Below are 10,142 nucleotides of genomic sequence, written 5' to 3' on the forward strand. Positions count from 1 at the left end.
TTCTTCTTCTTCTTCTTCTTCTTCTTCTTCTTCTTCTTCTTCTTCTTCTTCTTCTTCTTCTTCTTCTTTCTTCTTCTTTCTTCTTCTTCTTTCTCCTTCTTCTCCTTCTTCTCCTTCTTCTCCTTCTTCTCCTTCTTCTCCTTCTTCTCCTTCTCCTCCTCCTCCTCCTCCTCCTCCTCTTCCTTCTTCTCCTCCTCCTCCTTCTTCTTCTTCTTCTCCTCCTTCTCCTTCTTCTTCTTCTTCTTTTGCTGTCCCCAGGCATCTAGTGTCCTGCCAGTGCACTGGGGAAAATGAAACTGAATCCCATTCCTTTGGCCACTCCCAGAATAGTTGGATCTTTGCATACTGTGTCTAACTCCTTCCCTCTCCAGGGAGAAGCTGTGAGCTGGGTTACTCAGCCATTCACTCTGTGCTCAAGAGGGAGATGGGACTATGGCAACTGCCAGCCAGACTGTCTGTTCTTAATTGCCCCTAGATAGCTAGACTGTTTCTTTTTGTCTAAAGTCTACGACTAAAAAGAGAGTTGCCCATTCTCTGGTTATCCCTGGAGAGGCTGGGGCATTGGGCACATTGATCAACACTTTCTCACCCCAGAGGCATGCTGAGAGCTGGGATTTTTTTCTCTGTGCTGAGCTAGGGTGGTGGGGGAGGGAGAGCCTTGATATTGACTAGTCAAGTCATTGTCTCCATTTTCTCCCATGCAGGTAGACTGTTCCAAATCTCTCAGAGCTCCAAGACTGGGAAGAATGAAGCAAGTCATTTAGGGATTCCCCTTGAAAAGTTGAGATGCTGAATGCATGAATGAACTCCCTCCTTCCCCTGAGGAAATCCAAGAGCTGGTGTGTCTTTTGATTGCATGGCACTGTGCCAGGGGTAGAGTTTCTGGTGATAAGATGTCTTGAATCTCCAGCTTTGGTGATTTTGGTATTTTGTTCACCTGGTGTGCAGGAACCTTTCAATTAGTTTTTATTTCTCACAGAAGGAATTTGGCCATCAGTTGTTACTGAATTGGTGTTTTTGTTGGGATTTGAAGTGTTCTGGGCTTCTTACTGTGCCATCTTACTGACATCATTCCTCTGGGGATTTTTTTGGGGGGGGGATTTTAAAATTATTCAATAATTGTACTCCCTTCCCAAACAAAAGCACCAGGGTCAATCACTTTTTTTCTGAATTCTTCCAAAATTTCCAAAGGACATTTAATTATCATTTTATAAACATTTTTCCATAACAGTCAATGAATGAAAACTTGCCAAATGATTTTAGTAAAGTAACAAAACCAAATATAAAAATCTTACAAAAAGTCCTCTAATCCTTGAATATTTTTTAAATTTTATTTTATTATGCTATGTTAATCACCATACATTACATCATTAGTTTCTGATATAGTGTTCTATGATTCATTGTTTGCATATAACACGCAGTGCTCCATTCAATACATGCCCTCTTTAATACCCATCACCAGGCTAACCCATCCCCCCACCCCTCTCCCATCTAGAACCCTCATTTTTTCTCAGAGTCCATAGTCTCTCATGGTTCATCTCCCCCTCCGATTCCCCCCCCTTCATTTTTCCCTTCCTAATATCTTTTTTTTTTTTTTTAACATATAATGTATTATTTGTTTCGGAGGTACAGGTCTGTGATTCATCAGTCTTACAGAATTCACAGCACTCACCATAGCACATACCCTCCCCAATGTCTATCACCCAGCCACCCTCAGTTTGTTTCCTGCGATTAAGAATTCCTCATATCAGTGAGGTCATATGATATGGTAGCTCTATTTTCAACTTTTTGAGGAACCTCCATACTGTTTTCTAGAGTGGCTGCACCAGCTTGCATTCCCAACGGTGTAGGAGGGTTCCCCTTTCTCCGCATCCTCACCAACATCTGTCATTTCCTGACTTGTTAATTTTAGCCATTCTGACTGGTGTGAGGTGGTATCTTTAATGTAAATTCCTAAATAAAATACCACAGCATCTAATCTACTTATATATCAAAAAAATCAACCATCACAACCAAGTGGGTTTGCCTCCAAAAATGTAGAGGTATCTAACATTTAATAACCTATCAATAAAATGCTACACTGTTATATCAAAATGGAAAAAACAATCTTTTTGAAATGTGAATTAAAATTTGTAGAAGCAATATGAATAACACCTAGAAATACAAAGATATCTTGTTGATATATTTTTTAAAAATATTTTATTTATTTATTTGAGAGAGAATGAGTGCAGGAGAGAGAGCAGGAGCAGAGGGGCAGAGGGGTAGGAAGAAGCAGGCTCCCCACTGAGCAGGGACCCCAATGCAGGGCTCAATCCCAGGACCCTGGGACCATGATCTGAGCTGAAGGCAGACACTTAACCAGCTGAGCCACCCAGGTGCCCCATTGTTGACTTTTTAATAAAGTAAGTGATTTTTGCAGTTTTGGCCTTATAGTTTTCCAGTGGTGGAAGAATCATTTACATTATAGTAATGAATAATATAACAATGCCTGCTGTCACCCTCATCACTAAATTTTGTTCTGAATGTTTCAGAAAATGTGATATTGTATAAAATAAAAATAAAAGCAGTAGCTATTAGAAAATAGGAGGTAATATCATCAACTCTGCAATTGATATTCTGCAATTAAGACCTAAGTTAACTGAAAAATTGAAATATATTTCAATAAGCTGACCAGGTATATATATGTATAAAACATAAGTACATTTTTTGTACATGACAATGATCATTTAAACACTTTAATGAAAATAAATTATGTCATACATGACATTTGAGAAAATATAAATTACATAAAAATAATAAAAAGAAATATTTGAGAACTTTATGAATAATTGTATTTAAAAACCTTTACTTGGGAATTTAAAAGAAATCTTGAATAAACATAAAGATGTACCATGTTTATGGGAGGAAAGGATAAAATTTTAAACTTTTAAAAATTGTTAATTATTTTTAGATTATCTTACATGTTAACATCATCTCACATATGCTAACAAGATTTCTTTATTCAATTTTGAGTAATGCAATTCGAAAGAGTCTAAAAGAATAATTGTGGGACACCTGGGTGGCTCAGTTGGTTGAGCGTCTGACTCCTGATTTCAGATCGGGTCATGATTTTAGGTTCGTGAGATCAAGCCCATGTCAGGTTCCCAGCTCATCAGGGAGTCGGCTGGAGATTCTCTCTCTTTCCCTCTGCCCCTCCCCACTCCTGGTCTCTCTCTCTCTCTCAAATAAATAAATCTTAAGAAAAAAAGAATAATTATAAGAAGCATCAGTAACTTTTTCAAAGAATGGGGAAACAAGGGGGGTTACTTATTTCACTTGTTATTAAGACGTAATGTAATTCTTTAATATTTAATGAAGTCAAGGTATAAGATCTAACAGAATCCTATAACAGATAAGAGAGTTCAGAAACAAATCTTTTTTTTTTTTAAAGATTTTATTTATTTATTTGAGCCAGAGAGAATGAGAGAGAGAGAGAGAGCACATGAGAGGGGCTAGGGTCAGAGGGAGAAGCAGGCTCCCTGCCAAGCAGGGAGCCCGATGCGGGACTCGATCCCGGGACTCCAGGATCATGACCTGAGCCGAAGGCAGTCGCCTAACCAACTGAGCCACCCAGGCGCCCCAGAAACAAATCTTATATGTAATAATTTTTTTATCATAAAAGTGCCACTGTCACATTTATAGTAGAAATGGAGATGACCTTAATAAATGGTGCTCTGTTGATAGTTACCTTTAAAAACAATACTTGAATTTAAAATTATACCACAAAATGAGTTTCTTGTCAATCACAGGAAAGTTTCCATAGTTTTAAGCATAAAGCAATAAAGTAATCACAAAGAAGAAATTTGGATAAGTGATTTTTATGTTTAGGTATAAATTTATATCAAAACCCATATGCAGCCAGTGAGCACATGAAAAAGTATTCAACATCACTAGTCATTGGGAAATGCAAATCAAAACCACAATGATATATTCCTTTGTACTCAATAAGATGGCTATTAATGAAAACAAAACAAAACCACACCAGGAGGTAATAAATATTGGTGAGGTTATGGAGAAATTTGAACACTTACAAATTGATGGCAGGAATTTAAGTGGTGCTGTCCCTGTGAAAAAGACTATGGTGGATCATTAAAACATTAAACATAGAATTATTATGTAATCCATCAATTCTACTTCTGGATACATACCCAAAAGAATTGAAAGCAAGGACTTGAACAGATGTTTGTACATCAATGTTCATAGCATCATTATTTTCAGTAGCCAAAATGTGGAAGCAATTCTAGTGCCCATCAAGAAATGAAGGGATAAGGAAAATGTGATATCTACTTACAATGGAATATTATTCAGCCTTAAAAAGGAAGGAAATTCTAAACCTACGCTACATAATGAATGAACCTTGAGACCATTTTGCTAACTGATGGGGCACCTGGGTGGCTCAGTAGGTTAAGCATCTGCCTTCAGTTCAGGTCAAGATCCCAGAGTCCTGGGACTGTGCCCCACATCAGGCTTGCTGCTCAGTGGGGAGCCTGCTTCTCCCTCTCCCTCTGCCTCTCCCTCTGCTTGTGCTTGTTCTCTCTCTCTCTGTCAAATAAATAAATAAAATCTTTAAAAAAAAAAGAACATTATGCTAAGTGAAATAAGTAAGACACAAAAGGGCTAATATTGTATGATTGCATTTATATGAGGTAACTATCATAGCCAAATTCATAGAGATGGAATGTTGACTTTTTAAAAAGTCCATTTGGGGCTTCTGACCCTTTTTAAAATTATTTTTCTTTTATTTTTCCCCTCTGACTCTTATAGTTTCTCTTTCCCTCTGTTTGCCAGTCTTCCATATCTTTATTTACCTTTTGTTGGTGTTTTTAGGAGCTCTCAAAGCTAGTATATCTTGCTATAGTTCTGGGTTTTATATGTCCCCTGAAGCTAAAACTGGACCATAGAGCATGGCTGTCCAGCATATGGGTTGGCACCCCAACCACAAGCTGATTCGAGATTTGGATCATTTGTTTACTCCTTCATTCATTCAACAAATCATTAATTACTAGCTATGTGTTGGTATTCAAGTGGATATGATACAGTCATGCACAGTGACCCTTTCTTGTAGAATTGCTGATCTTGTATGTCCCATGGCCAATCTTCAAGTAATTCTTTCCTGTAGCCCACTTTCTCACCTATTATATGTCTCATCAGACCTTTGCTCATACTAATTTCTTTTGAACTCTACTCTGCTTTAGATGAATTATTTGAAGACTGTATTCCAATTCCATTTCAATTCTGGTAGTCAGTCTTGCAATTGCCTAACAAAGAGTTCCTTTTTTTGTGGTCATAGTATCTTGTTAAGTTAGGTTACTCTTTATTGCATTCTCAATGCAAGCTGTGATTGAAAGAGAGAGTATTTATCCAAGTAGAAAGAATTTTACAACCCCTATAGTGGTACTTTAGGTTAAAATTATAGTTGATTCATTTGCCTCTACATAAAGTGATTCCCTTATTGCCAATAACTTCAGTCTTATCAAGTACTCATTCAAAACTGCTTTACTCTACATTTTTTCATATTCATGGCTTTTTCTCAGTTAATCCTTCTAAACCTGCTCTATTAATGTTATTTTAGAACAACAGAACTGGAGACATCTGAACACATTACAGCCAAAAGGTGCTGCTTCTGTGGATCACAATTAAACTGAGGGCTTTCTATTCCCTCCTGAAGTAAAATCTTTTTTTCTTAAAGCAAAAGGCCAATCCTCAATTTCAAGAGTTTTCTTAGGATTTCTATCCATTCATCAATTAGTGTAGCCTTGTGCCTGGTAGACTGTAGATGCTTACTATCACCTTAATTATTTTAAGGGATATATTTAGAATAAAAGAAAATATCTACTATTGGAATGTTCTCTGAGATTAACGCTTTTAAGAACAACCTGGCATTGTGGTGAAGATTTAGATGGAGCTAGATTTGAATCTTGTTTTTCCTCCTAAATATTAATTGTCAGACTTTAATAAATTATTTAATATCCACGGCTCAATATCCTGATATCTAAAATAGGGGCAGTATTAACTATTGCTTGAAGTTAGATGAGGTTATTATTTCCCACATGGTGTCTGACACATACGGTGCACACAGCATCATTAGTATTGTTACTATTTCAAAAAAATTGCTCACAGGCTCATGTTCCTTCATTGCTCTCTTCATGCACATTTTGATTTTACATACTAATCAGATATGTTCATGAGTATGGAGTGAGGTAGGAATCATGTTGGCTTGGGCATCAGGAAACCTGGGTTGGTTCAAATACAAACAATATTTTGTCCCATCAGGACTGAGCATCATGTCACTTCTCTTATACGCAATTTCTTAGTAAAACCTCTTATTTCTCACACTATCCTCTTTAGTTATACCAATAATGTGAGTGTTTGCATATGTCTTAGAAACTGTTCTGCAGATCTATTTTGTTCCAATTTTACTGTCCTAATCATTTCTCTATTTCTTGCTCTCCTCTTCTCAAAGCTTTTGGCTTCTGAACCTAAAAATCATATGAACAAACCACATAAGTAGGTTACAATGGAGTTACAAAGAGCACTTTAGAAGAGTTTACTAGTATAGCACATTCCAGATTATTTCCCAGCAGTCGAAACAAAAACACTCTCAAACACATTTGTTTTTTTCTCCTAAGCAAAGCAATTTTTGTCCCCGTCATCATGACTTTTATGTCCTCCATTTCCTCTAAATATAGCACACATTAATTTTCACTCACTTTGTTTTAGGTGTTATTCAATCAGATTGAGTGTCAAAGACCAAATATACCACCCTCCCTGCTTAGTTCCCTGCGCCACGCATCCTGCTCTATCTTCATGATTCTCCCCTCAAGATAACGGCACTTTTCCAAACACGTTTCAAAACCACACACCCATGGATTTCAGGCAATCCAGAGCTTTCCCACCTTGTGAAAGAGGCGCCATGTCATTTTGAGGGCCACGGCTCTTTGTAGAAACTTGACCCTTAATTATTGCCGATTGTCTGTTTGGCTTGAGCTCAGTTCTGTGCTCTGCTTGCCTGCTGTCCTTGCCCACATTGTGTCATTTTCATTTTCAGACCCACGCCCACCTATTTGTCCTGCTCACCAGCCATTACTTTGCCTGCCGCTAACTGTCCCATACTGCTTCCCAGCTGTTACTTCGCTGCCAGGCGCAGAGCTAGAGAGCCACTCTTGAATTCATCTGCCAGGCTCAGTCTGAGCCCTTACCCAGGCTGAGAAGAAAGAATGGACAGGAATTAGATGGCCTGCCACATTCTATCAATGGTATCAAGTTCTCCTCCTGTCCCAGTGTAACCTGAAATATCTATGTGAAGCTTTTATACCTCAAACAAATACGATTCTTGGATCATTGGAGAGTTTGCATAATTTAAGAAGTATAAGAACATGTGTTCTACAATTTTGATCAAGGCAATAGAATAAGTATTGATAGGGCCTAGATATTGAATATAAAACTGAGGCTCTTCAAAGTTGCTTTATAATACCCTTGTTAAAGTTTTGAACATTTTCAGAAAAATCTGGAAATCTGATAAATTCGACATTAGAAGGCTGAATTGTATTTCTCTAGGAAAAATATGTCCCATAAATGTGGGACAATCTTTATTCTAAGCTCAATGTCTTAGGTTGTTTCTGTCAACCTAATGCTCAGTGTTCTCTATAAAAACCATCAACTTTCCAGGCACAATTCAACACCCCACCCCACTTCCATGAAACCTGCTTAGCTCAACTTCGGTATAAAATGAAAAGCACGACGCTCAATCCAGATAATCTGGGCTTTGTCCAAGCTTTGCCACTTACCAGTCAAGTGACTTTGAGCAAGGCCCTTGTAAGCCCTGATTCTCATTTTCTTCATGTATATTTTTGGAGCAATGTTGTCTCTGTCCAGTTTGTAGAGTTGTCATAAATATCAAATGAAGTAATCTGTGAAAGTGTTTGGTAAACTTTCTAATGACAGAGAAATATTATGGTAGCATTTCCTCCAAATGTGCTTATTCTATTTGCTTTTGGATGTTCAATTACAAAATATCTCATTAAGTATAGATAGTAAAAAATAATATAACGAACGCTAATAGTGAAAGCCCAGTCATTGCTTTTGTTCTCTACATTTAATCCCCCAACAACCCTAGGAGATAGGTCACATTTTCATTTTATAGATGAGGAAGCCGAAGCAAGAAAAGTAACCCGCCAACAATGCACAGGCAATAGGCAGGGGAGCCAGGCTTCTTACCCAGGCTGTCTCTGGAGCTTGCATTCTTAACCACTAAATGGTTAACCACCCGTCCTGATGCCCTGGCTGATGGAGGGAATATGGTTCATTCATCCAACCTTTTATTATTTTGGTAGGGGGAGGAGGAGGGGTTTTCTAAAACATAATACTTCCCTCACCAGCTTCTCTACATCTTATGGGAGATGGGGCTAAGCCACAGCAACGAGGCATGACATTTTGCCTCTTTCCAGTGACTATCTCTTCAGACTGGGAAACATTCCTTCACTGTGGCCCACTAAGCCCTCAAGGGTCACTTTTCTGTGCATATGTCTCTGGTTCCATCAGGCAGTGCTGTCCTTGGGCTTATCATTTTCTGGCTTGTTATCCTTGGCTGTGAGATGTTCTGAAGTTTCTGATATTTTCAAGGAGGCAAATGCTCCATTATCCAGGTTCTAGGCCTGCCTTTGAGAATCAAACAATGGGGAGAAGTCAACTTCCATGGAGACCCTGGGTAAATGGCTAACCCATTCCATGAAAGACGGCGTCTCTTCTATGGCATCATTGAGTTTTCCCAAGAATTAAGGTGTGGCTCCTTCCTGACACTTAAGGAACTTCCTAGTTGCCCCACCATAGGGGGTGGGTGACTGGAAGTGAGACTGTTCGGCACACAATGCCCCTGTCAATGGTTCTGGTTATTTTCTCTGACTTAACTTGCTTCCACCTTACATACTGTCTCATTCTTCTGTTCCAGCCATCCCTTTACCTGTCCTTTTCTTCCCACAGGCCCATGTTGGGGAACTTCCTTTCTGGAAGAGTCTTGCTTGCCAGAATAAATAATCTCCTTTTCCAAGACCCATGTGAGAAGATTGTGGTCAGTTGTTTGTTTTGGTCTTCATCTGCTGACCCACTGGATCCAACACTAGCTTCTGTGGGTCAGCTAGCTGCTGCTTTCTCAGATATACTGGGAAAATTAAAGATGCCATAACTCCCTTCTAGGCACTGCAAGTAGATGCTTCCCCTTTGCAGGGTCAGGCCTGCCAGCTGACAGGAGGAAATGTATTACTGTGGTTGCAGATTACGTCATTAGCTGTCCATGCAGCATACCAGCCTTGTTCTAGAACATTTAATAGGAGTGCCGGCAATTTTCCCAGTGCCTGTGTGGGTGTATAAGGAAATGCAGCAGGCCCTGTGTACCACACGGGGTAGTCCTTATTCTCATAACAAGCGATCCTAACATCTCAAAGACTTCTAACCATATGGGTTTATTTCTTGCTTTTGCTACATGTCCCCCATGTTACCTGTACATTGCAGGTAATCAGGGTGTTCTAGGTGTTGTAGTCATTTGGAAACCTGCAAGATGCTGGATGCTCCGTCTTGATAAAATCACATCAGGGGAGGGGGCCGCTCCGGCACTGGCTTCTTTAAACTTTCTCCTGCAGGTGACACATGTCACACTTACTCACATACTGTTTCTTAGATTTATTCTCAGGTACCTTGTCTTAACAGCCTTAGGAAGAACTTGGAAACCAAGTGACAGGCGAATTATTGCTATGCACCAAGAAAAAAGTGATTTCATTTACTCTCTGAATGTTAAGCATTGCAAAGGGTCATACTGGTTCAGAAAATTGCAAAGGGAAATGGAAGAGAATTTTCAAAAATAGGAAGAATTTTCCTAAACTTTTTCAGAATGTTGAATCTGTTTTGTGTAGAAAATACGTGCTTCATGTTTGTAGAAAAAGGTAAAGATTCTAACGGCAGAGAGATAGAGTAGATGATTGTGGGATGTGGCTGAAGTCTTTCAGTTGGTCTCCCCACATGGCTTTAAAAGTCTTTTCTACAGTGCTCATATGGTACTATGTAATTCTAAAAGAAAAGGAAAATGTATGGGGTGGAGGAAAGAAGTTGTT

This window comes from Neomonachus schauinslandi, chromosome 6 (assembly GCF_002201575.2).
Source record: "Neomonachus schauinslandi chromosome 6, ASM220157v2, whole genome shotgun sequence".
NCBI classification, from domain to species: Eukaryota; Metazoa; Chordata; class Mammalia; order Carnivora; family Phocidae; genus Neomonachus; species Neomonachus schauinslandi.